We start from the raw sequence: 25,530 nt of genomic DNA on the forward strand, positions 1-25,530 counted from the left end.
GGATAATCCTTCGAGTAAAAAGGCTCATCCCTACAACGGTTAGACTCAAACAAGAGTTGCGTAATAGGGCCAACTCCAATACTCTGAGATTATTCAACCCTGATCACATGTGACGTGGCGATTTCATCTAACGGCTAACTCTCATCACCAAGAGTTCTACAAGCACAAAGCAAGCAACATTCGGACACCGGAAACTACTCAAGCAAATCTACTCTCATAACGAGAAACTGAACTAGCATACAATGCTAAGCTTGCGCTACCAGGCATAACCTAAACAGGCTATCCTATTGCTGTCTACTCGATACTAGCATGCAATTCTCATAGAGCTGAAACACATATAACAGGCACATAAGGCATCCTCCTAGATCCTTAGTCCTATACTAGCATGTTGTTCTATTGGAACTGGAATGATTAATCATAATAATAAAATTTGTATGGGTAATTTGGGAGTACTTACTTGAGCTTGGCTGATCGCATGCACCACACCCTTATCTTGTTTTAAAAATTCTTTTCTTTCTAAGTGCTTTTCAAAATTCATTCGAAAACATTTTTCCTTTTTGAAAATCTTTTTGTCTTTCCCTTAGTTTGAGTTCAGATACACCCGGAGGCATATCCGAATCCCTCAAACCAAGGCTCTGATACCAACTTGAAACGACCCAAACATACTACCCAAAAATTTCGACTTTTATTATATCAAAAACCACGAAACTGAGTATCACATAATAAAAACCATATCCTGCGTGTTTCAGAAACCATAATAAAATACTGTGAGAATAACTGTATCACAACTGTATCCAAACATATCAAGAAACTGAATCAACTCCCAGGATAAAGCTAAAGCTGTGGTGTGTGCGATGCCATCATCCCGAGCTCTTCCCTTTGCTTGCGGAAGTACCTGAAACCAAAACTGAAACTGTAAGCACGAAGCTTAGTAAGCTCCCCTAAACTACCACATACCATATCAACATATAAAGCATATACTGGGGCCTTGCCCCCTCCATCGAACCGAAGTCCGAAGCTGACTGACTGGGACCTTGTCCCCTACATCGGACCGAAGTTCGAAGCTGACTGGCTGGGACCTTGTCCCCTACATCGAACCGAAGTCCAAAGCTGACTGACTGGGACCTTGTCCCCTACATCGGACTGAGTCCGAAGCTGACTGTCTGGGACCTTGTCCCCTACATCGAACCGAAGTCCGAAGCTGACTGGCTGGGACCTTGTCCCCTACATCGAACCGGAGTCCGAAACTGACTGACTGAACACAACATATCATAACATATCAACTAGCATAAGCACACAAATCCTGTCTGAGCCACGGAGGCGTCAAACATACTAACTACTGCATTGGACCGAAGTCCAGAAACTACAACTAACTGAACGGGCCGGCATTGTGGCCCTAGACCCGTTCCTACTGGAAGGAAACTCACCTTGTGAACTGGGTGCTGTGTGTATGACTCTGGAATCTAACTGCTGCTGCTCCGGTATCTCCCCGGCTACAATTCCATAACACACACAATCAGATGCTAAACACTGCATTGGGTAAAATGATTCTTTTACCCCTGGTCAAAGTCAACTCTCCTGGTCAAATTAAACCTACAGTTGACCCGACTCGCCAAGTTGGGCCGCCAACTCGCCGAGTCCCTAATCTCACTTCTCAACCCTACTCGTGACTACTCGTCGAGCATGGCATCGACTCGACGAGTACCCTCTCGATTCAAAAACTCAGACAATCTGCATCCGACTCGCCGAGCCATATGAACAACTCGACGAGTTGTTCTTCGATCTATGAAGATTGCCTTGGACTCGCCGACTTGTATGAACAACTCGTCGAGTCCTACCATAACTGAGTCTACCCTTCGACTCACTGAGTCCACCCTACAGCTCACTGGCCTCCATTCGGAATCACTCAAAGGGTAAAGATCGGGGACTTGCGACCGGACTCGCCGAGTCCGAAGAACGACTCGCCAAGTCACATGCGTGCAGATCCTAAAAACTCGATTCTGATCAAAACTACCGCATACACTTTATAGATCTGAGCTTCCTTAGTCCGATTATCACGTAAAGATTCTATCTTTACGTGTCCAAAAGCATCAATGAAGATTATAAGGCTCAAAAAGCATGATAAAGGCTAGATCTAAGGTTCTTATGCAAAGCAACTTCAAAAAGGCAATAGATCCGGGCTTTACAACTCCTAAATGAACAGATCTATGGATATCTCGACCTATTAAGGCATCCATACAACTATAAGGCTGGAAAAAGCATCAAACTAGCCTTAGAAATGATATAATGGAGGTTTTAAGCATAAAACAGGGGGATTCCGAGAAATACCTCAAAGATTTCTGATTTTGACCTTGGATCTTTGCTCTACACCTCTTCTCCTTGTTCCTTTCTCCTTCTTCTTCTTCAAGCCTTCAAGAATCCACACAAAACACTTAAATCAATCAAGGAATGGATTAGGGTTTCTCACAGCTCTCTGAGGGTGAAGGAGGCGAGTTTAGGGCACATAACATTGCTTAAATAGCGAGCAACCTGGGGATTTAGGGTTTCATCCTAGCAGGCAGACTCGCCGAGTCCCGAATATGGACTCGCCGAGTCGCCGACTAACACATGCTCGAAATCTCGACCCTACTCGACGAGTCAGGCAATAGACTCATCGAGTCCCTCTATAAAACTTCTAAATAAATGCCACGGGAACAACATACCAGAGATGGGGCGTTACACAGCCAGAGGGTTTTGTTGATCCGAAGCATCCAAATAGAGTGTGTAAGCTTGAGAAGTCCATTTATGGACTTAAGCAAGCGTCTCGCAGATGGAATCTTTGCTTCGATGAGAAAGTCAAAGAGTTTGGATTTGTACGAAGCGAAGATGAATCATGTGTATATGTCAAATCCAGTGGGAGTATAGTCAGCTTCCTCGTTCTGTATGTCGATGACATACTACTCATAGGAAACGATGTCCCGACACTGCAGGAGGTTAAGTCCTGGCTCGGGAAGTACGTCGATATGAAGGATCTCGAAGAGGCTTCCTATATCTTGGGTATAAGGAAAGTGAGAGAACGAAGTAAGAGACTAATAGGACTTAGTCAAAACACTTACTTAGATAAAGTACTAAAACGTTGTAGTATGGAAAATTCGAAGAAGGGAGAATTACTGATACAAAGTAATGCCAAGTTGAGTAAGACTCAAAGTCCGAGTACCGAAGCTGAGATAGCATAAATGAGCCGAGTACCATACGCTTCCGCAGTTGGCTCAATCATTTATGCTATGACTTGTACTCGCCCTGATGTAGCCTTTGTTTTGAGCATGGTTAGTAGATATCAAGGGAATCCTGGCAGAGCCCATTGGATTGCGGTCAAGAATATCCTTAAGTAACTTCGGAGGACCAAGGAATGGGAGTGATGACTTGAAGGTGCGAGGGTATAGTGACGCCAGCTTTTAGACCGATAGGGACAACTACCGTTCGCAGTCGGGCTGGGTATTTATCCTTAATGGAGGAGCAGTAACTTGGAAGAGTTCCAAGCAGGAAACCGTAGCTGATTCAACGTGCGAATCAGAGTACATTGCAGCAAGTGAAGCGTCGAAGGAGGCAATATGGTTGAAGAACTTCATTGGTGATCTTGGAGTTGTATCTGCCATAAAGGAGCCTATGGAAATTTTTTGTCATAATGAAGGAGCGATTGCCTTGACCAAGGAACCAAGGGATCATGGTAGATCTCATCATATCGACAAAAAATATCACTTTATTAGACATCGAGTAGAAGAAGGACAACTCATGGTTAAGAGGATATCATCAGAAGATAACCCAGCAGATCCGCTTACGAAGGGACCGAGCAGGGTTAAGCACTTGCAGCATGCTAGGAGTATTGGGCTAAAGGATGATATTAGTTTAGATTAGATAGTATTAGAAACGTGTAATAGATCAATGTAATTAACATTTGATGATTAAATAAATGAGTATTATTTATGAGTAATGTTACTGTCTAATGTTAATTGTTTAACTATTGTTTCACTTTGCATGTTTTGACTTCCAGAATAATTGAGTTTATTAAGAATAATCGAATTATTCAAACTGTCCACAATCGTTCATATGTTGGAAGTAGGTATGAATGAAGATTGTCATGAATCGGTGTGTAGATTGTCTAAATAGTATTAGACATAGCAAAAGTTTGCTGCAACGTTCATGAGTGCTTATGAACTAGTTTTGAGCATTGGAACAAACCCGCGCTTGCTGGAATCACCTTATGGAATGTGATAAAAAGGGTGATCGCAAGACGATAATATCATATGGTCTTAAAACCTAGATATATGGTTTGTTATTTGTTAGTTGGTTGTACATTGATAATGCGAAACCGCATCAGTAAATTGATGTTATCAAACGCATTGTTGTGTATAGTTGATTAATGAATATGTAAATGCATATAAGTTAAAGTTTATCTGTTACTTTTATACTAAGAGGGTAAAAGCGATATCTTGGCCGCTCGATGATTTGATTTGACTTATGTGTCGGGCCCGATCATGACTAAATTGATGTGTTCGATTAAGTTCTATGTCAAATAAATATGAGATCGAGAAACCAACTGCTGGACAATTGGTTCCATAGAATTGTCCGCATGATATCTAAACAGAGGACTGTATGATCCCTTATCTAAAGGACAGGACTGATAAGATCAGAGTTTGACAGCGTCTTTGAGAGCTACGATTGCTAATCGGGTTATGCTTGTGTATATAGCTACTAGACTTATCCAAGTGGGAGACTGTTGGAATAGTGTCTAAGGCTGCAACTATATTTGGCAATTATTTGACCCGATTGTGCATGGTCCTTTTGGGTTGCCTTCACCATAGCAACTTGACAGGATGATTTATAATGAGAGAAGAAATATTATTAATATATTATGAGAATAATATAAGGAATAATAATATTGTTATTTGATTAATATAAGTCATAAATTAATTAGGAATTAATTTGGTGACTTAAAGAGATGCCTTATAGCGTTGTGTGATGCCTTATAGCGTTGGAGAATTAGATGCTATGTGTTATTTGGAATTGATGTCGGCTGAGTTAATTGCTAAATGTATGCTTTAAAAGTTATATACAATTAGGATCATATTGTTGTATTAGGTGTCTAAGCCCATAACTATAATTGGTATGTACTTGATTTGATAGTAGCATGGTCCTTTTGGGTTGCCTTTACACTGATGATTAGACATGATGACTATTGAGGAGAGAGGTTGATTTATTATTAAGAATAATAAATTGGGTTATAAATATGATTTATTAATATATTATAAGAATAATATATTAATTAGAAATTATATTATTAATTAGTATTTAATCAGAAATTAATTTGGAATTAATTTTGGGATTAAAGGAACTGATTAAAAGTGTAGGGGCTGTTTTGTAATTATTTGATAGTTAAGGCTTCGGGGAATGGATCACCCATATTAGGGATGGGCCAAAAATCCCTAGAAGGTTCTAGGTATTTTCGTCCAATGCCTAAGGTAAGGAGGTCCATGGACTTTCTTAGGACCTAAGCTAAGGAATTAGAGTTTCCACCTTAAAACCCTAGCTAGCCTCAAGTATAACTAGACCCCTTTGGCACTAGATTTCATCAAAACCTTGTGAAACCCTAAGGTTTCCGAATTTTGGAGCAAGCTACCCTCTCTCCTCTCTCTCATATTCATCCATTCGCCCTAGTGTGTTTGTGAGCCATTAGAGGTACTATGATTTTGGTACTTGTTCTTAAGAGCAAAGGAACTTCAAGAATTAGTTGTTATTACTATGTAGCAACAAAGGTATGTAATATAATCTTTCATACGTGTATTTCAAAATTATTAGACGCATATTAGGGTTTTCCTTTTTGTGTTCGTTTGTTGTATGTCTAATAGAGAAAACATAGATCCAAACTAGGGTTGCATGCACACATAGGATTGTTTGTATAAAACACATCACATATAGCCCTAGAACGATCGATTCAACCTTATCTCCTGTTCCTTGTTTGGTTGTGGACTTAGGGAAGAATCATTATTTTATAGTCTATATGATCCCATTCTTTATACAACTTGCATTTATATGGAAACCAACAGTGTTGGTTTGAGATTATTTGTGTTATAGAGACGATCGAATTGATAATTTCTTGGAAAGTCTAGGAGATGCCATCATAGGATTTATATGCGGTATAGCATATGATTTATGTATGGATTTAGTGTGGTGACTTAGAGGATTTAGGATGGTTCTTGGGGAAAGTATAAATAGGTGTGGAAGGTAGTATTGGGCTTGTATTACTAAAAGCACAAGATCTGTACTCGAAGCAAGGACGGTCTTGAAGATTCTAAGGGGACCTGTAGAGTGAAAGTCCCTTCGAGGTCGTGCTAATCATTTATATGTTTGTATTTTAGTTGAATATGGTGACCACTCGAGGAGGATTTTCTGGATCTGGTTCTGGCGTTGGTGATGAACCAACAGATAAGCGATTGCGTGAGTTTATCACATTAGAGATTACCCATGGTATCTTGGAGGGCACCCCTGTGATTTTTGGTACCATCAAGGAGGGGATTGTGGAGCTTATGGATGAGCAACTTAGGGCCTTTCGGGCAGAGATCACTGCGGGACATATAATAGTGCATATTCCCTCTTTTCAGGAATTAAAGGCATGTGAAGCTCCAGAGCTCTTTGGGGCTAAGGACTCCATTGTCAGCCACCGATGGATCGTTGCATGGAGAATGCTTAGCGAATGAGCTTATGCCATGAGGGGGAAATATGGGATTTCTCTCCTACCTTCTGAGAGATCGAGCCCGATATTGGTGGGAGGAGGTCGCGTGTGCAGTGGGGACTGAGGCGGTGGTGGCCATGCCTTGGGGGAGTTTGTTACAAGATTTCATGAGGAGTTTGCACCAGCAATTGAGGTGTAGTAGTTAGTGAGGGAGTTTCAGGACCTTGATTAGACTACAAAGACTGTGAAGGAGATCAGCGCCAAGTTCCGAGAGGGGACCCTATTAGAGTATTAGTTCTGCAGTATGTTGTAGACGAGAAAATGAAGAAGACAGGATATCATGACATGCTGAAGGACAAGATCAGGGAGTTTGTGAGGTATTCGGGGTGCAAGATCGTGAATGATATGATTGTGAGGGCCCGAGAGCAGGAAATTGAGTTAGAGCTTCGAAAGAAGCGCAAGCCAGAGTAGGTACACTGGTACAGACAACAGTGGGCTAGGCTAAAAAGCCTAAGACCTCTAATTCGCATACTAGGGGCCAACAGGGTCGGAGCCACTGCGGCAAGCCACACGGTGGTGCATGTCAAGAACTTAGGTCAGGTTGTTACAGATGTGGTCAGACCAGTCATATGAGTAGGGATTTCCCCCGGAGTGAATTAATTTGTTTCACTGCAACCTGACACGCCATAAAAAGCTGATTGTCTGAGGTTGTTAGTAGGGGCAGCGGCAACGCTTGCACCAGCCACCTTGAGGATTACCGATGGCCGTCAGGCCAATGCGGAGGCACCTGTGGTGAAGAGTAGGACATTTCAGTTGATGACCGAGGATGCGAGAGCAGCATCTGATGTGGTTGCGTGTATGTCTGCTTATCTTATTTTGAGTCTACTATAACTTTCGTTAAGATTACTCCGGTTAAAATGTAATATATATTTACCTACGATTTTATAAAAAAACATCTATACATGTATTCATAAAAAGTTGGATATAAAGATCGTAAGTAAAAAAAATATTACTTTTTAACGGGATTAATCTAAACGAAAGTTGTAGTAGACTAAAATACGAACGCATGTATATAAAGATCATTAAAACCCGAGATCGTATAAAGAAGATATGACGTTCAAAACACATGAACTAAACAAACAAGTAGTCAAGATTGCGATGGATATAAGCATCAGAAGCCCGAAAACATCTCATTAATGATTGTTCCACGTAAGATGTCATGAGAAAAACTTAAAAAAATCATTCATAAATACTGAATGAGTACAAAAACAAATGACTTATTTTGAAAAAAAAATATAAAGGACTAAATGTGTACAAAAATATTAAGGACTAAATGTGTTCAAAATGAGAAATATATTACCATATTAAGTTATTTTTACCAGCTAACCTGGAGTAGCCAGTCAAAAACGACTGAATGTGTACAATTTAATAAGTTGAAAGGGTAAATATAGACGAAAAAAAAACTCAGTGACCAAATGTGTATAAATCTAAAAATATTATATCTTTTAAGTCATTATTACTTTTTAGCCGTTTTCTTTCTAATGCTCTAATAGAACGAGGAAGGATGGATAAAAGTCACTTGATGCTAAAAGAGTGGAGGTGGTGTTTTGATGGAGTTGGTCTACTTTCTAATGTATCATAGGGTAATTTTGAATTGTTTGCCTTGTATTGTATTCATTACAAATTTGTCACATTCTTGTAGTGTTCATGATATTTAGGATATGTTTAGCAAGTATGGAACTTACGAAATATAAGTTAATCCGAATATTTTCTAAGAAAAACTTCGTTTTACCACTAGATAAGTTAATAAATACTTTTTTAGAATATATATATATATATATATATATATATATATATATATATATATATATATATATATATATATATATATATATATATATATATATGTTTTCAAACTCAAATACAAACACATCATCATATAAAATATCATGTATTTATTGATATATTATTCATAATTTACTAGATAGTAAATTAGGTGTAAGACCAATGTATTATATGAGTTAATTTAAAAAAGTTAAATATAAAGATCTAAATATTTAAGAAGTTTGGATTTATAAGAAAAAAAAAATAATGAATTATTAAAATTGATTATTTTTGTCTTTGAAATTTAAATAAATAAACAAAATAAACTAATGAGCTTTAATTCGAGAATTTCGAAATAAGAAAGTAAGTCCATTAATGAAATTGATATTCATTTATTACAACATTTATTGTAATTATTACATTAAAATATGATGTGAAATTTATTAAAATAGAAAAACTTATAAAATTAAATGTGGAGAAGAAATTTATTCAAAACAACCACAAAATGACATTTGATAATCTAAATAAGAGTGTAACATTTGACAAAAAAAAAACTTTCATTTATTAGATTAGATGAGAAACCTTACCGAGTTATGACTTTAATGCAATTTTAAAAATCAATATATAAAATATGTATTTTTTTTTGTTAAGGCTATATTTTATAGATTAGATGAAAAGCTAGTTCTAGCTTCAAATATAATTACTAAAAAATAGATGTTAATCGATAAAAAAAAAAAATTTAGTAAAACTAATTGAAAATATAGATGAAATACTTAAATGACATAAAACGATATAAAATATTGAAATTTAGACTTAGTAAAAGATATATTTGGTAAAACATGTGTAGCTTGCTAAAACATTGGTTTGAATAGGTTTTTATAATTTTTTTAAACTTTCTTTACTTATTTTTAAAGACAAAATTGCAAAAATGGTGCTTGTGGTTGTCAAAATTCTATAGTTTTGGTCAAAAACGAAACGTTGCTGCACCATTGGTCCAATTTTAGATACCCTGTGTGATTTTGGTCCCTATAGTTGGCATTTTTGTGTATTTTTAGTCCTGAACCAACCTGAAATGATGAATATGCCATTTGATAATTTTTTTTATTTATTTTTAACTTTTTATTACTATTTTCATTAAAAAAAATAAAAAGAAAATAACACCACTCTCTCTCTCTCTCTCTCTCTCTCTCCCTCCCTCCCTCTCTCTCTCTCTCTTTCTCTCTCTCTTATTTGACTTCATACAACATTACAACATACTCCCTCAAGTTCTTGATTCATCGATGATCAGTTCCTACCGACCTTGCTCTGCCTTGCTTCGGTCACACTCCACCACTTCCTACTGCCCAACACCACCCACCGTCGCCACTATTTTGGCCGACCAAGCCCAACCCTGAACATCTCCACCACTATCCATCGTTGCTACTGTTTCTCTTCCTCGTCAATCACCATTGGACTAGAAAGACGGAAGCAGTGAAACTGATGTGCAACCACCACTTGCCACCGTTGTTGTGGTGAGCAGTCCCCACCATCACCAGTGTCACCCCTCGCATACCTCACCTCCTCCGTTAGAGCACCACCGCCGAAAGCCCTCCCCTGCACGACTATTGCTGCTTACATTGTTCCCTCGGATCTGCCTTCCGTCCATTTACTTTATAGATCACTGCTTAAACATCTTGTTTGTTAACATCTTGTTTGTGATTCCGATTCTAAGAACTGGTTGAACCCGTTTCGATTTTCACTAAATCCATATAGACCCACTGATTCTTGTTTGTGATTCCGATTCCAAGACGAAGATGGAAAAATCGATGGTGTTCGTATGGGAGTTGTTTTGGTTGGGTTTTGGTCGAAATCAATGGAGAAAACAAATGGGAGTGGTTTTTGGTGGTGATTTTCAGTCAAGAGTAGGGGGTATAAGATGGTGGTCTGACTTGCATCAATAGTGGCGAAACAAGAAGGTGAAGATGGTGGTGGTGGGTGGAGATGGCAGCCTCGCTGCTTTTGTCTACCTTTTCCGACGGGTTCTACCAGAGGGAAGGAGGGTGTGACAACTAGCCTTTTGGCTAGGAAATTTCATCCTCAAGTAAGCAAGAACTATTGTGAAACTTGTGCTAACACACCTAAGTGTTCAATATGAGTTCCTAAGGAGCCATATAGTGTTAGTATGCGAAATCTCTCCAATTATAGTGAATCTCTCCCAAGTCTCTCCAAATATGTGAAATCTCTCACAAATATATCTAAGTATGCGAAATCTCTCCAAAAATAGTAAATCTCTCCCAAATCTCTCTAAGTATGCAAAATCTCTCCAAGTATAGTGAATCTCTCCCAAATCTCTCCAAGTATGTGAAATCTCTCCCAAATCTCTCCACATATCTCAAATCTCTCTCAAATCTCTTTAAGTACCTTCCTTAGTCGAAAACAGCTTAGAACCGGAAGAGGAAACCCCAAAAGGACCCTCTTGGTCCGGACTCCTCTTGGTCGTGAACCTCTTGGTCCGGAACCCTCTTAGTTTGGATACATTCTAAGAAACCAAGAAGCTTCTCACTTCGGAACCTCCTTTGCTTCGGAACCTTCTTTGCCTCGGAAGCCTCTCATCCGGACCATCTAGCAATATCCTCTCATCTGCAAGACCTTACCTCGCATCACTTCGGAATCGCCTAGCCTGCCTTCGCACCTTCGGTCCGGACTGATAATTGCGCTCCGGACTTCGCTTGCAGCTCTTGACCTTGTGCCTGACTTCGGATCCGAGGATGCACACCAGATTTGAGGGAACCGCTTTAGAAATGACCCAAACGGCTCTGGATCTTGCTGAATGGCTCCGGAACTCCACCTAAGCACTTTGGACCCTCGCGGGAACCAACCCCCACTCCGGATTTTGGTTATTTTCGGACTTTTTCACCATTTTAAGGCATTTTGACGCCGAAAATCACACCAAACTCGTAATTTTCCTATCCTAAACCCCTTAAACCCCTATTTTATGCTAAAATTAATTATTTAAAGCATATTTTTCATAAAAATAAATCTTTGGGATTTAGGAAAACCTTATCCTAAATCAAGAAAAGGATAAGGAAGTTGACTTTGTGATTTGATGAAATCCTCATTTCCCATGCAAATCATAGTATCCCATGCTTTACCCACCAAATATCCATGCATGGACTAACAGATTCCCATGCACCAAAGATTCCTCCCTTCTCTTACACTCCAAAGCAACGATAGTAAAGGAGTTTAGACACCACCTTCTCTCTCACTTTTCCGATTTCCCTCAAAACTCATCTTCAGGGCAAGAACAATGATCTTGCTGGAAGGGAAAATATTCTCAATTTCTCCTAGAGTTGTAAGGTAAATTCCTCCACTCACCTAATATTGTATTATATTTCAAGATGAATCCATATTAATTTATTCATAATACTATGCGATGATCATCCTTAGGAAAGCATCCCTCCCAGGGAAGTTCCTCATCTCAGCAAGAGTTTAAGCTTGAGATCTTCACTCCGTAACTCCAAAAAACTCCTCAACTAACTCAAGGTGAGCTTCATACCCCACCTTTTTCAATGTTTTAATGTTTTTGGGGGAGAGTACAAGTCAATTCTTGCCTAAATTCTTAAATGATTGCATATATACGAATGTTTGTATTTATGTGTGAAATATTATTAAATTAATATTTTAGTAATAAACTCATGAACGTAAGAATTCTCAATTTAATAAAGAACAGAGGATACTTTGTACAAAAGAGCCTCCCAACTATTGGGTGTGTCCAACTTAACCCCTTTATCTATGCTCTCATGTCTAGAGATATAAGTTATAAAAATGGATCTTGATAAGTGGACACCATTTCTAGTAATTTTCAAAAAAGGAAACTTTGTGACTATTTGAAAACTATCAGGGGGTATTTTATAAATATTCGATATAAAAGTTTGCATCAAGAAAATATCAAATAGAGCCTTTATGACAGAAACATTTGCATGTCATAAGCTGCTGTCATAAAACCTCCAAGAACATAAGTAATGTTCTATATGTCATAAAACAGAAAATGCGTGTCATAACCGGCAGTTATAAATTTATACAGATTATAACTTGACACTTTTTCTCTTGACTAAAATGAATCATTTTTCAATAAACGAAAAGGAACGAACCCGGGCACCCAGTTAACGAGCACAATCAAAGATATGGAACAAGAACGATATCTCTATTCAATGAGTACGAATTTCATTATTTATCTAACAAGTAATGGATCTCTAACGATTGCTCAAAAGGTTGTTAAGATTCTAGTCAGACAAATCTCAAAAGTACCTAAATATAAAAGTATTAGTGTACATCTAAGTCCTGTAAGGAGTTATAGCCAGAGTTTCCTGGAGGGAGAGCGGTAATTTGTGTATAGATCTATACGGGGTTGACACCCCGCACCTTCGTTGTTCGCTACAGCTAGACAGGCCAATCTAGGGTGATAAATGTCTTTTCCAAACCGAGGGTGCCTGAGAAATGCCAAAACATGCACTCCGTCCGATTAGTATGGTTATAACGACTCACTAGAATATGTTATATTAACTAGAAATTTATGTAAGGAAAACCTCATAAATAAATTTTTGCACGTTTTGTTGACTGTCCTATACGTGATAGGTGACGGTCCGCATTTGTTGCGTTGACTGTCCTTTCTTCTCACCGTGTAGAATGTCCACAATTGGCATGTTGATTCTTTCTTCTAACAAGTATAGAGTCGTAATACTGCTACTTTACAAATTAAAAAGCGTAGAACTCTATGGAAAACGATTTTCTACGATTTCGATAACGATAAACTAGAACTTACGAATATTGTATAGCAGAAAATATAGGATTTTCTGGAGAAAACGATTTTCTACGATTTCGATAACGACAAACTAGAACTTACGAATACTTTATAGCAGAAAATATAGGATTTTCTAAAGAAAACGATTTATCTACGATTTTGATAACGATATACCAGAACTTGCGAATATTTTATAGCAGAAAATATAGGATTTTCTGGAGAGAACAATTTTTCTACGATTTCGATAACGATAAACTAGAACGCACATTCAATTTTACTCAATAAAAGGAACAAGATTTTCAACCATATTTCCCTTTTGCAAATAAGGGATTTTTCTTGAAGCGGTTGATTATTACTATTCAAAAGAACTATTCTCGGACACAACTTCCTTTCACAAATTACAATACTTTTCAAAGATCACTCCTTATAAGGATGAACAAAAGTAATGACATACACACATATATATCCACGATTTTCAAGGCAAGACTCCAAACGATTTCATAGAAAATATCTGATTTTCTGAAAGTACAACGAGAACGATTCTAAACAAGTATAAACGATTTTATACAAAAATGCTTATGAACTCACCAGCTTTTTAGTTGACGCTTTTCAAAACTACTTGTATTCTCTGGGATTTAGTAAGCAGGTAATAAGGGACGCTAATGCAAGACTATTTAGCCATAGTTGAATTTTTCTACTTATGTATCTTTTGTGTAACTCGAAGAACAAATACAATATGTAAAAAATGCAAGTTTGTTATCTCAATGTATGATGTTTGGGTTGCTCGGTTTCATGTATATTCAATTATTATGATACTGCACAATGAACTCACCCACCTCCGGACGTTTCTGTCGTTTGGTCCGTGGGTGTGATAGATTGGTATCAGAGCATTGTTTATAGTGAGCTGGTATATCTAGCCATACGAGATATACAACTATAAATACAATGAGACTAAAACAAGCTCTGTCTGAAAGTATACTTTAAGAAGGTAAGTATTTTATAAAAGTATACATAATTACAAACCCAGTATCATAACGAGAAGAAACCAAAAGTAACTAAAGGTTGAACACTACAGTCAAACCTGGGCTGCTATGTAATCATATCTAGGATCAATATATCCCGATCAACTATATTTATTTGATATGACCAACATGTGCTTGGGAGTGATGGTGGTGTTCCAACAAACCTAAAACCTAACAACTATACGCACAAGAGAATGCTAGAATTCGAACATCAAGTTTAAAATACTATAGGAGTATTTTAGGATACTATAAGCCCCCCCCCCCCCCCCTTTACACCTAAACTATCCCAGTATATCTCGAGTCGCGACTCTTGCACAAACGACGTAATTGAAATTCCTCACCAAGAATTCTACTACCCTATCATGGTGATTTGCGGATGGGGCAAGGAGAAACCAAAAGAAGCCCAAGAGGAAAACTCAGAAGTGGATCCTAAGGAACATCAAGGGATGAATCGTGAAAGGGAGAATCCCGACTAAGAACCCAGCAAGGATGAAAGCGCCAAGGAAACCCTAGGCGAAGCTCTACCCAATTGATAGTAGATCAGAGACCCTGTCACCTTTCTCTTCCCAGATACATAAACACCCCATATAGGTACTCCTGGAATAGAAATACCTAGAAACAAAACAATACCCATGCAAATATGAGCTTATGAATTGACTCCTAACCGGTTCAGGGCGTATCTCCACAAAAGACAATCCGATCCACAATTAACATGCACTGAACTCCGATAGCCAACACCCTCACGAATCAGGCATCATCTCTGTCTAGACCACAAGAAACCCAAATTGACTCCCAGTTTCCAACCCTCCGTCATGAAGTAATGGAGACCATAAGCAAAGCATAGTGTGCAACAGTGTAAATCCGATCCCCTACAAGTAACAAGAACACCATTCCAAATGCCTTACGAAACCCACAAGTAGGACCATAAAACTATGTAGACCATGTATACTCCTTAAAAGAGGAAATGGTCATTTGGAGACCACAACTCATAGCAATCAAGGCTAGGATAGCCTAAGCAGCGTAAGGAACACAAAAGGGCACCCTTAATATAAGTGAGATGGCCAAGCACATTGCGCGCCAAAAATGGATCACCACACTACTCGCCTTAGGTCCGTAATGCCCTTAATCTCAACTAGTAGTAGTAAGTCAAAAGGAGTACGTCCTCCAAGAATCCATACAACCGAATCTATTAACTATAATGCTAGCTATGTACTATTTTGACAGACTTTATGTCAGACAATACATGTACCCACCCTCTACCATAATTGCATCATGGGGATGTAGGTTGACCTGATTAACACCAGTACGTTAAGATTACACATGTAAACTCACTTGAAACTAACTACGAATACTCACAAGCTCAATTTTCGTGTGCAACAGAGTTATGTCTTCTCATGAAGATAACTAGTACCCCGGCTATGCACCGGTCCTACGAATAGACCCACCACCCTCCAAGCCACTGTAACAGCGGTTGTGACAGCCGTCATGGCATACTTCTTTGCCAACGACACAAGCGAAGTTGGAAGCAGTGTTGGTAACTTCAACTATAACAACAACCAAGGAAACCGACGAAGAACAACTCACCCATGCACTCAAAAACCTAAACCTAAGAACAAGAAACAAAAGTTTGGGAACGAAAAGGAGGTAGTTCGACTTAGAGGCTTACTAAAAGGCAACAAGCAGGATCAGTACCTACCCATACTAACCTTACTCCTCCCACATTGAGACAATCATACCTTGGGAACAATCCACCCTGCAACAAGTGCAAATACCATCATTGGGGAGCCTGCCAGACATTTCGTTGCAAAAGGTGCAACAAGATGGGACACACCTCCCACTATTGTAGGGCCCTAGCCCCATGCGTCACCCAACTCCCAACCTAGAAGTCTGTCCAGTTTGCCACAAGTACGGTGCAACAGGACATTTCAATAGAAATTTTCCAACAGAGATGACTGACAAGGGAGTTGACACCTAGACAGGAAGAGACGATAAGAAACCCTATCGAGATTTTTGGTACGTTTCGAACGATCAACTTTATGCAACAAATTTTCACAGAAAGGTCTTGCAAATTGAAAACATAATAAAAAACTATTTCCCAATCGAGCAAATCTGTAAATCACGGAGAAGCTAGCGGTTCCTTACAAATGCACCATGAATGGTTCCATATGAACGCTGACATCGTATATAGTTAGGATTCCATAAACTAAGAGCGTGCGATTCCACATCATTGTGTCCCTGGTCTGAATGTTGATTAGGACAGAACCTCAACTCAATTACCTTTTAAAATCCTAAGTATGTGAGGTCGGGTCACATCCATTTATAGTGGAAAAACCTGGTAGAAGTCGGATTACGAATTCCCTTGACTTATCGCAACACCTTTGTGTCGCTAACACACCTAACAAGCATAAACGAGATAGACCCAATGGTGACAACGAAAACGAAACTAGCAACGATAAGAACACGAACACTAGAACACCTAACAAGCAGAAACGAGATAGAACCAATGGTAACAACGAAAACGAAACTAGCAATGATAAGAACACGAACACTAGAACACTTAACAAGCAGAAATGAGATAGACCCAATGGTGACAACGAAAACGAAACTAGCAACGATAAGAACACGAACACTAGAACACCTAACAAGCAGAAACGAGATAAACCCAATGGTAACAACGAACACGAAACTAGCAACGATAAGAACACGAACACCAGAACTCCTAACAAGGAGAAACGAGATAGACCCAATGGTAACAACGAAAACGAAACTAGCAATGATAAGAACACGGACACTAGAACACCTAACAAGCAGAAACGAGATAGACCGAATGGTAACAACGAAAACAAAACTAGTAACGATAGGAGCATGAACATAAAACGCCCTGTCATTCCTAAAAACCAATACTCCTCAAATTGATGTAACAACAAGGAGTCCAATGTCATCTGTTGACTAAGATAGGCTTGATTCTCACCTTACAAACCTCGATCCCTGCAAATACACTTTCGTCTTACTCAACCGAATAACAAAACTCTTTCAGTCGATAACAAAGAAATCCATATAAACCAGACGCCTAAGTTCTGGTGTAAGAAATACCACGCCCTTCCCTAGCCCCAACAAACATTGAAAATCAAGGAGTAAGGGGCATAAAAAGGAATCCGAAAGGCTTCCAACATTCCTCCAGACATTCCCAAAATCTATTAGAACACCTCAACCATGTGCTAAGTAGAGATAGAATCACCTCGAATCCTGGAAACACCTCAATGACCAAACACTTGATACCACTTAGCATAGGCACAAGAACAAATAGTGTCTGATCATAAGATAGGCATATTATGTAAAGGAAACACCAAACCCAGTCCCTAACCACAGGAAGCACCTGTCTAACTCATAAGGGGAGAAAGACGAAATTGCCATAGGCACCACCGACTACGATTAAGCCAAACAAAACCCATCCTTAAGGATCGATACTCCCTACCCCGAATCGGAGACATGATCAACCAACAACAAGGAACTGACAAAGGCTGGCCTACCATTAGCTTGGAAAAACCTAGAAAGAAAACTCCCAAGATAACCTAAGACTCATAAGGTTAACTACATCACGCAAACTCAACCTTGGTGACCATAGTGCCAATCCTTAAGGCCCAGAAAACTCTACTTCTAGGACACCAGGATCCCGATCCCTAGAAGACCATTTAAAAGGCCTCGCCAAGAAAAAGGCCCGATAAACCATAGTCTCCGATTAACATAAGAGCTCAGTTTAGACATTTTACATTCCATGTATTCAACACTCATAAGTGTCGAACCACCGAAGCCCTAGAAATCCCACTTGACAAGAACGAGGTAAACAAGAATATGTACCCCGAAGAGAAATATGTGTAATGGAAATTGAAAGAGTTGGGATACCCACCCACCTCTACTACAGTACTCATATACCAACAAATGCCACCCAAGCATGGGAGTTGTACCCTTCGAGGCCCCGCGTGGCCGGAAGTGCAGGTCATCCACTGTTGGGCTGAGGTGAGAGACACCCAACCGACAAGATGACAAGTGCCCAATAGCACACTCACCTAGCCCCAAGATTATTCGAGAAACCACAAAAAGGATAGTTAAAACCCGAGCATGACCCCAAACATCATATAAGTCAACAATAGGACTATACATATAGCAGGATTAAGCCTCAAAATATTAGGTAAGGGATCAGGGTATTCTTAAAGATCTTCCATCAGGGAAGGATGGCTTGATTTGAAAGGTAAGGTAAACTAACTCCTCGATGCACCAGACCATTCGAGATCCTCGCACGAATTGGTTCGGTAGCCAACAAACTCCAACTACCCTCCAAGCTTAGTAACGTACATCCTGTGTTCCATGTGTTGAACCTAGAAAGGATCTGTCAGGCAAAAACCCTTCCAGTCCCACTAGAGAAGGTTTAGTGGATTAGAACTTCCTAAAAATTTATCAGTCTATCGAAACTATGGATAGAAAGGTTAAGCACACAAAACAAAAGCCACATCCCGATGGTGAAGTTTCAAAGGAACGCTAGGCGTGAGCCGGTATTCACCTGGGAACACAAAGACCAAATAACTCAGAAATACTCTCACCTATTTCCGCTTTCATGACCTTATCTTTCGAAAGAATTTTGGGACGAAATTCCCTCTAACAGGGGGATGATGTCACAACTAACCTTTTTGGCTAGGGAATTTCATCCTCAAGTAAGCAAGGACTATTGTGAGACTTGTGCTAACACACCTAAGTGTTCAATATGAGTTCCTAAGGAGCCATACAATGTTAGTATGCGAAATCTCTCCAAGTATAATGAATCTCTCCAAGTATGTGAAATCTCTCCTAATTCTCCTGAAGTATGTGAAATCTCTCCAAGAATAGTGAATCTCTCCCTAATCTCTCTAAGTATGCAAAATCTCTCCACGTATGTGAAATCTCTCCAAGTATGTGAAATCTCTCCCAAATCTCTCTAAGTATGTGAAATCTCTCCCAAATCTCTCTATGTATCTCAAATATCTCTCAAATCTCCTTAAGTACCTTCCTCAATCGAAAACAGCTCAAAACCGGAAGAGGAAACCCCAAAAGAACCCTCTTGGTCTGGAACCTCTTGGACCGGAACCCTCTTGGTCCGGACTCCTCTTGGTCCTGAACCTATTGGTCCGGAAGCCTCTTAGTCTGGATACCTTCTAAGAAACCAAGAAGCTTCTCACTTCGGAACCTCCTTTGCTTCAGAACCTTCTTTGCCTCGGAAGCCTCTCATCCGGATCCTCTCGCAATATCCTCTCATCCGGAAGACCTTACCTCGCATCACTTCGGAATTGCCTAGCCAGCCTTCGCACCTTCGGTCCGGACTGATGATTGCGCTCCGGACTTCGCTTGCAGCTCCTGACCTCGCGTCTGACTTCGGATCCTAGGATGCACTCCGGATTTGAGGAAACCACTTCGGAAATGACCCAAACGACTTCGGATCTTGCTGAATGGCTCCGGAACTCCACCTAAGCACTTCGAACCCTCGCAGGAACCAACCCCCACTCCAGATTTTGGTTATTTTCGGACTTTTTCACCATTTTAAGGCATTTTGACGCCGGAAATCACACCAAACTCGTATTTTTCCTATCCTAAACCCCTTACACCCCTAATTTATGCTAAAATTAATTGTTTTAAGCATAATTTTCATAAAAATAAATGTTTGGGATTTGGGAAAACCTTATCCTAAATCAAAAAAATGACAAGGAAGTTGACTTTGTGATTTGATGAATTCCTCATTTCCCATGCAAATCACAGTATCCCATGCTTTACCCACCAAATATACACGCATGGACCAGCAGATTCCCATGCACCAAAGATTTCTCCCTTCTCTTATACTCCAAAGTAATGACAGTAAATGAGTTTAGGCACCACCTTCTCTCTTACTTTTCCCATTTCCCTCAAAACTCATCTTCAAGGCAAGAATAATGATCTTGCTGGAAGGGAAAATATTCTCAATTTCTCCCTAGAGTTGTAAGGTAACTTCCTCCACTCATCTAATATTTTATTATATTTCAAGATGACTCCATATTATTTTATTCATAATAATATGTGATGATCATCCTTAGGAAAGCATCCCTCCCAGGGAAGTTCCTCATCCCCGCAAGAGTTTAAGCTTGAGATCTTCACTCCATAACTCCAAACAACTCCTCAACCAACTCAAGGTGAGCTTCATACCCCACCTTTTTCAATGTTTTAATGTTTTTGGGGGAGAGTACAAGTCAATTCTTGCCTAAATTCTTAAATGATTGCATATATACGAATGTTTGTATTTATGTGTGAAATATTATTAAATTAATATTTTAGTAATAAACTCATGAACGTAAGAATTCTCAATTTAATAAAGAACAGAGGATACTTTGTACAAAAGAGCCTCCCAACTATTGGGTGTGTCCAACTTAACCCCTTTATCTATGCTCTCATGTCTAGAGATATAAGTTATAAAAATGGATCTTGATAAGTGGACACCATTTCTAGTAATTTTCAAAAAAGGAAACTTTGTGACTATTTGAAAACTATCAGGGGGTATTTTATAAATATTCGATATAAAAGTTTGCATCAAGAAAATATCAAATAGAGCCTTTATGACAGAAACATTTGCATGTCATAAGCTGTTGTCATAAAACCTCCAAGAACATAAGTAATGTTCTATATGTCATAAAACAGAAAATGTGTGTCATAACCAGCAGTAATAAATTTATACAAATTATAACTTGACAATTTTTCTCTTGACTAAAATGAATCATTTTTCAATAAACGAAAAGGAACGAACCCGGGCACCCAGTTAACGAGCACAATCAAAGATATGGAACAAGAACGATATCTCTATTCAATGAGTACGAATTTCATTATTTATCTAACAAATAATGGATCTCTAACGATTGCTCAAAAGGTTGTTAAGATTCTAGTCAGACAAATCTCAAAAGTACCTAAATATAAAAGTATTAGTGTACATCTAAGTCCTGTAAGGAGTTATAGCCAGAGTTTCCTGGAGGGAGAGCGGTAATTTGTGTATAGATCTATACGGGGTTGACACCCTGCACCTTCGTTGTTCGTTACAGCTAGACAGGCCAATCTAGGGTGACAAATGTCTTTTCCAAACCGAGGGTGCCTGAGAAACGCCAAAACATGCACTCCGTCCGATTAGTATGATTATAACGACTCACTAGAATATGTTGTATTAACTAGAAATTTATGTAAGGAAAACCTCATAAATAAATTTTGGCACGTTGTGTTGACTGTCCTATACGTGATAGGTGACGGTCCATATTTGTTGCGTTGACTGTCCTTTCTTCTCACCGTGTAGAATGTCCACAATTGGCATGCTGATTCTTTCTTCTAACAAGTATAGAGTCGTAATACTGCTACTTTACAAATTAAAAAGCGTAGGATTCTATGGAAAACGATTTTCTACGATTTCGATAACGATAAACTAGAACTTACGATTATTGTATAGCAGAAAATATAGGATTTTATGGAGAAAACGATTTTCTACGATTTCGATAACGATAAACTAGAACATACGAATATTTTATAGCAGAAAATATAGGATTTTCTGGAGAAAATGATTTATCTACGATTTTGATAACGATATACCAGAACTTGCGAATATTTTATAGCAGAAAATATAGGATTTTCTGGAGAGAATGATTTTTCTACGATTTCGATAACGATAAACTAGAACGCACATTCAATTTTACTCGATAAGAGGAACAAGATTTTCAACCATATTTCCCTTTTGCAAATAAGAGATTTTTCTTGAAGCGGTTGATTATTACTATTCAAAAGAACTATTCTCGGACACAACTTGCTTTCACAAATTACAATACTTTTCAAAGACCACTCCTTATAAGGATGGACAAAAGTAATGACATACACACATATATTCACGATTTTCAAGGCAAGACTCCAAACGATTTCATAGAAAATATCTGATTTTCTGAAAGTACAACAAGAACGATTCTAAACAAGTATAAACAATTTTATAGAAAAATGCTTATGAATTCACCAACATTTTAGTTGACGCTTTTCAAAACGACTTGTATTCTCAGGGATCTAGTAAGCAGGTAATAGGGGACGCTGAAGCAAGACTATTTATTTGTAATTGAAGTTTTCTACTTACGTATCTTTTGTGTAACTCGAAGAACAAATACAATATGTAAACATTGCAAGTTTGTTATCTCAATGTATGATGTTTGGATTGTTCGGTTTCATGTATATTCAATTGTTATGATACTGCACAATGAAGTCACCCACCTCCGGACGTTTCCACCGTCTGGTCCGGGTGTGTGACAGGGGGGGAAAGGGTTGTGGTTGGTAGGTTGATCAACGATGGCAGGAGGGTAAATGGGGGGTGGCGGTGGTGATGTTCCAGTGGTCCCTGGTGGTTTTCCTGTAACACAACTCTAAGACCGAAGGAAGGTAATAGATGGTGATGTTTTGAGGGTGTTGGGGGTGGAGGTTTATCACAAGAAAAGGGGGAGCAAGGCATATGGGATGAGGTGTTTGGGTGGGTTTTCTTGTCCAAAACGGTGGTTAAGAGATGATGGATTTGTGGTGGATGGGTTCAAAAGAAAGAGACAGTTGCTTCTCCTTCTCGTGTATAACCACGGAAAAAAAAGGATTCACCAGTCTTTCTTCATCTAACAAGTTGACTTTCAAGAGAGAGAGAGACACACACACACAGAGAGAGAGAGATACATTTTTCTCAATTTTAATTAATAAAAAACGTTTGAATAACTATAAAAAATAAAAAAAACAAATGTAAGGGTATACTAGTCTTTTTATTTTGATAGGGACCAAAAAACAATAGAAAGATCCAATTTTGGACCAGTGATGCACCAACATTTCGTTTGAGACCAAAAACACATAATTTTTGCCAACCATAGGGACTATTTTTGCAATTTTGTCATTTTTAAAGCTAGCTTTATAAGCTAACATATAAACTATTTTTTATTTTCTTAAACATAACAACCTAAAAAATCTTAAAAGATAAATTAGTTGTTATATGTCAAACATAATCAAAATTTGTTTTCTTAATAATCATAATATACTTCATACAACGATAATATTTTAAGTCGACATGTCTCTGTTATATGTAACAAATTGAAGGTAAAAAATGCTTTTATTTAATATTTATGTGAATGTACATATTTACGAAATAAATGTTTAATAGTTTATGTTATAAATTCGTGATCAAATAAAGAATTAGATTACTAATTTGTTGCACACTAATATCTTTTGTGGTACAAAAAGTCTTTTAATCACAAACATATAATTTACTTATTTAAAACAGAACTCAACGATATATTTTCTAACTTAAAAATAGATAAAATACTTATTAATTATACAATCTATCCGTTTGATTTTTTACAAAAAACTAATACTAATATTTGAAAATTGTTGTTAGGCTATTGGTTGAATTTCCATATTATTTTTAAAAGGGCATTTGTAGTGATTGGATTAAAAGTGATGGTAGGTTTGTTGATTAGACTTTTTTTCAAGTCAAATATGAAATATGTGTCCTTGTACATCTATCTTTTTTGAATTGCTTGTTTTTATGGAACTTGTTCCACCTAAGGAAATATTTCATTACAATAAGTAACATGGAACAAATTTTTTTCCATTTTAAACTAATTTAATTCGTTTAATGTTTATGTATAAGTATAAAGGATAAAACGGGTTCACAATCGACGAACCTTTAGATTTTATACTACAATTTTAGTTATATGAATCTTGGAAATAAGGTGCTAGTCAAAGCATTTTAATTAGATTTAATTTAAAAAAAGAAAAAAACGATTATTATTTTGGTTTATCTTTAATTTATGGGATTTAATAAAAATAATTATGTGCTATTATGACTCGTTAAGTTTCAATAAATCAAACAAGTTCAGAATTATTTTACGGTGTTTAGTGATATAAGACGTGTTTAGTAAAACTAGCTAATAGCTAATAGTTGTTAGGTGGAAGTTTGAAACTAATACCTGAAAGATGTAGTTTTTATTTGTTATACGAGTATTTGATAAAAATAATTGAAAACTTTTTTGAAATGTATAAATTAAAAAAGATAAATATATAAATATAGTTTTAGGGACAATTATGAACATTAATTAAAAAAACTCAATATTTTCTTAGTTGTTATATAAAATAACTTTTAGATTTAAGGTGTTTTATTTAAACTAAAAGTTAAACATTCATCTTCTTAATCAAAACTTTTTGTTTAAATCAAACTTATTGTTAAAAACTGAAAACCAAAAGTTCCGAACGATCATTGTCAAACGTATCCATGATGTCTTACTCTTACATTAGAAGTTATACGTGAACTCTTACATCAAAGACAAAAATCTAATTAACAAGTAATAAATATATAAAAAAATTTATGAGTCCTTAATAATTGATCTATTGTTTCAGATTTATAGATATCATATTTATTTTGTATCAGGATCCAACAACTTTCCTTTGTGATTCTTTTATCCTTCCCAATTTCATATATTTGAAAATTATTACTATTACACCGACCATACTCTTGTAAACGAGAAGATAACTAGTTTTTTTTTTTTTTTTTTTATTTTTTTTTTTTTTTATTTTTTAAATTTATTATAAAAAGGATTTAAATTAATTCTTCTAAGGCTAAACAGTGTCATACAAATGACACCGACGGTAAGCTGAGGTGGATGCTTCTACCGGTAGTGAACACCGGGCTGTGACACTAAATTTATCGGTGGTATATTACCGTCGGTGGAAATCCACCGACGGTGAAGTGTGATGCATATCTCTCTCTCTCTCTCTCTCTATCTCTCTCTCTCTCTATCTCTCTCTCTCTCCCCCCCTCCCCCCCCCCCCCCCCCCCCCCCCCCCCCTTATATTTGCTCTTCTCTTTACCGATAAATACTTTTATCAGGTAAAAAGTTTATCATACCGTTCAGCCTAATCAACATTGAATTGGGGGGTTTTTTAGTTGTTGCAAATGAATTTGATAGAAACGGTATACTAAACGATGATGACTATTGAATTATGGATAGGAGGATAGGTGTCCAAAATCTTGATGTTTTGTTATAAGATAAAGTTTCACTTTTATGCTAAAGTTCTTTTGTTGTTTTTAGATATGGGTGTTCCAAATCATTGGCCTTCTCTTTTTCGAGATATGGGTTCGGTTTAAATCGGGGTAT

The sequence above is a fragment of the Lactuca sativa genome, chromosome 8 (assembly GCF_002870075.4).
Source record: "Lactuca sativa cultivar Salinas chromosome 8, Lsat_Salinas_v11, whole genome shotgun sequence".
NCBI classification, from domain to species: Eukaryota; Viridiplantae; Streptophyta; class Magnoliopsida; order Asterales; family Asteraceae; genus Lactuca; species Lactuca sativa.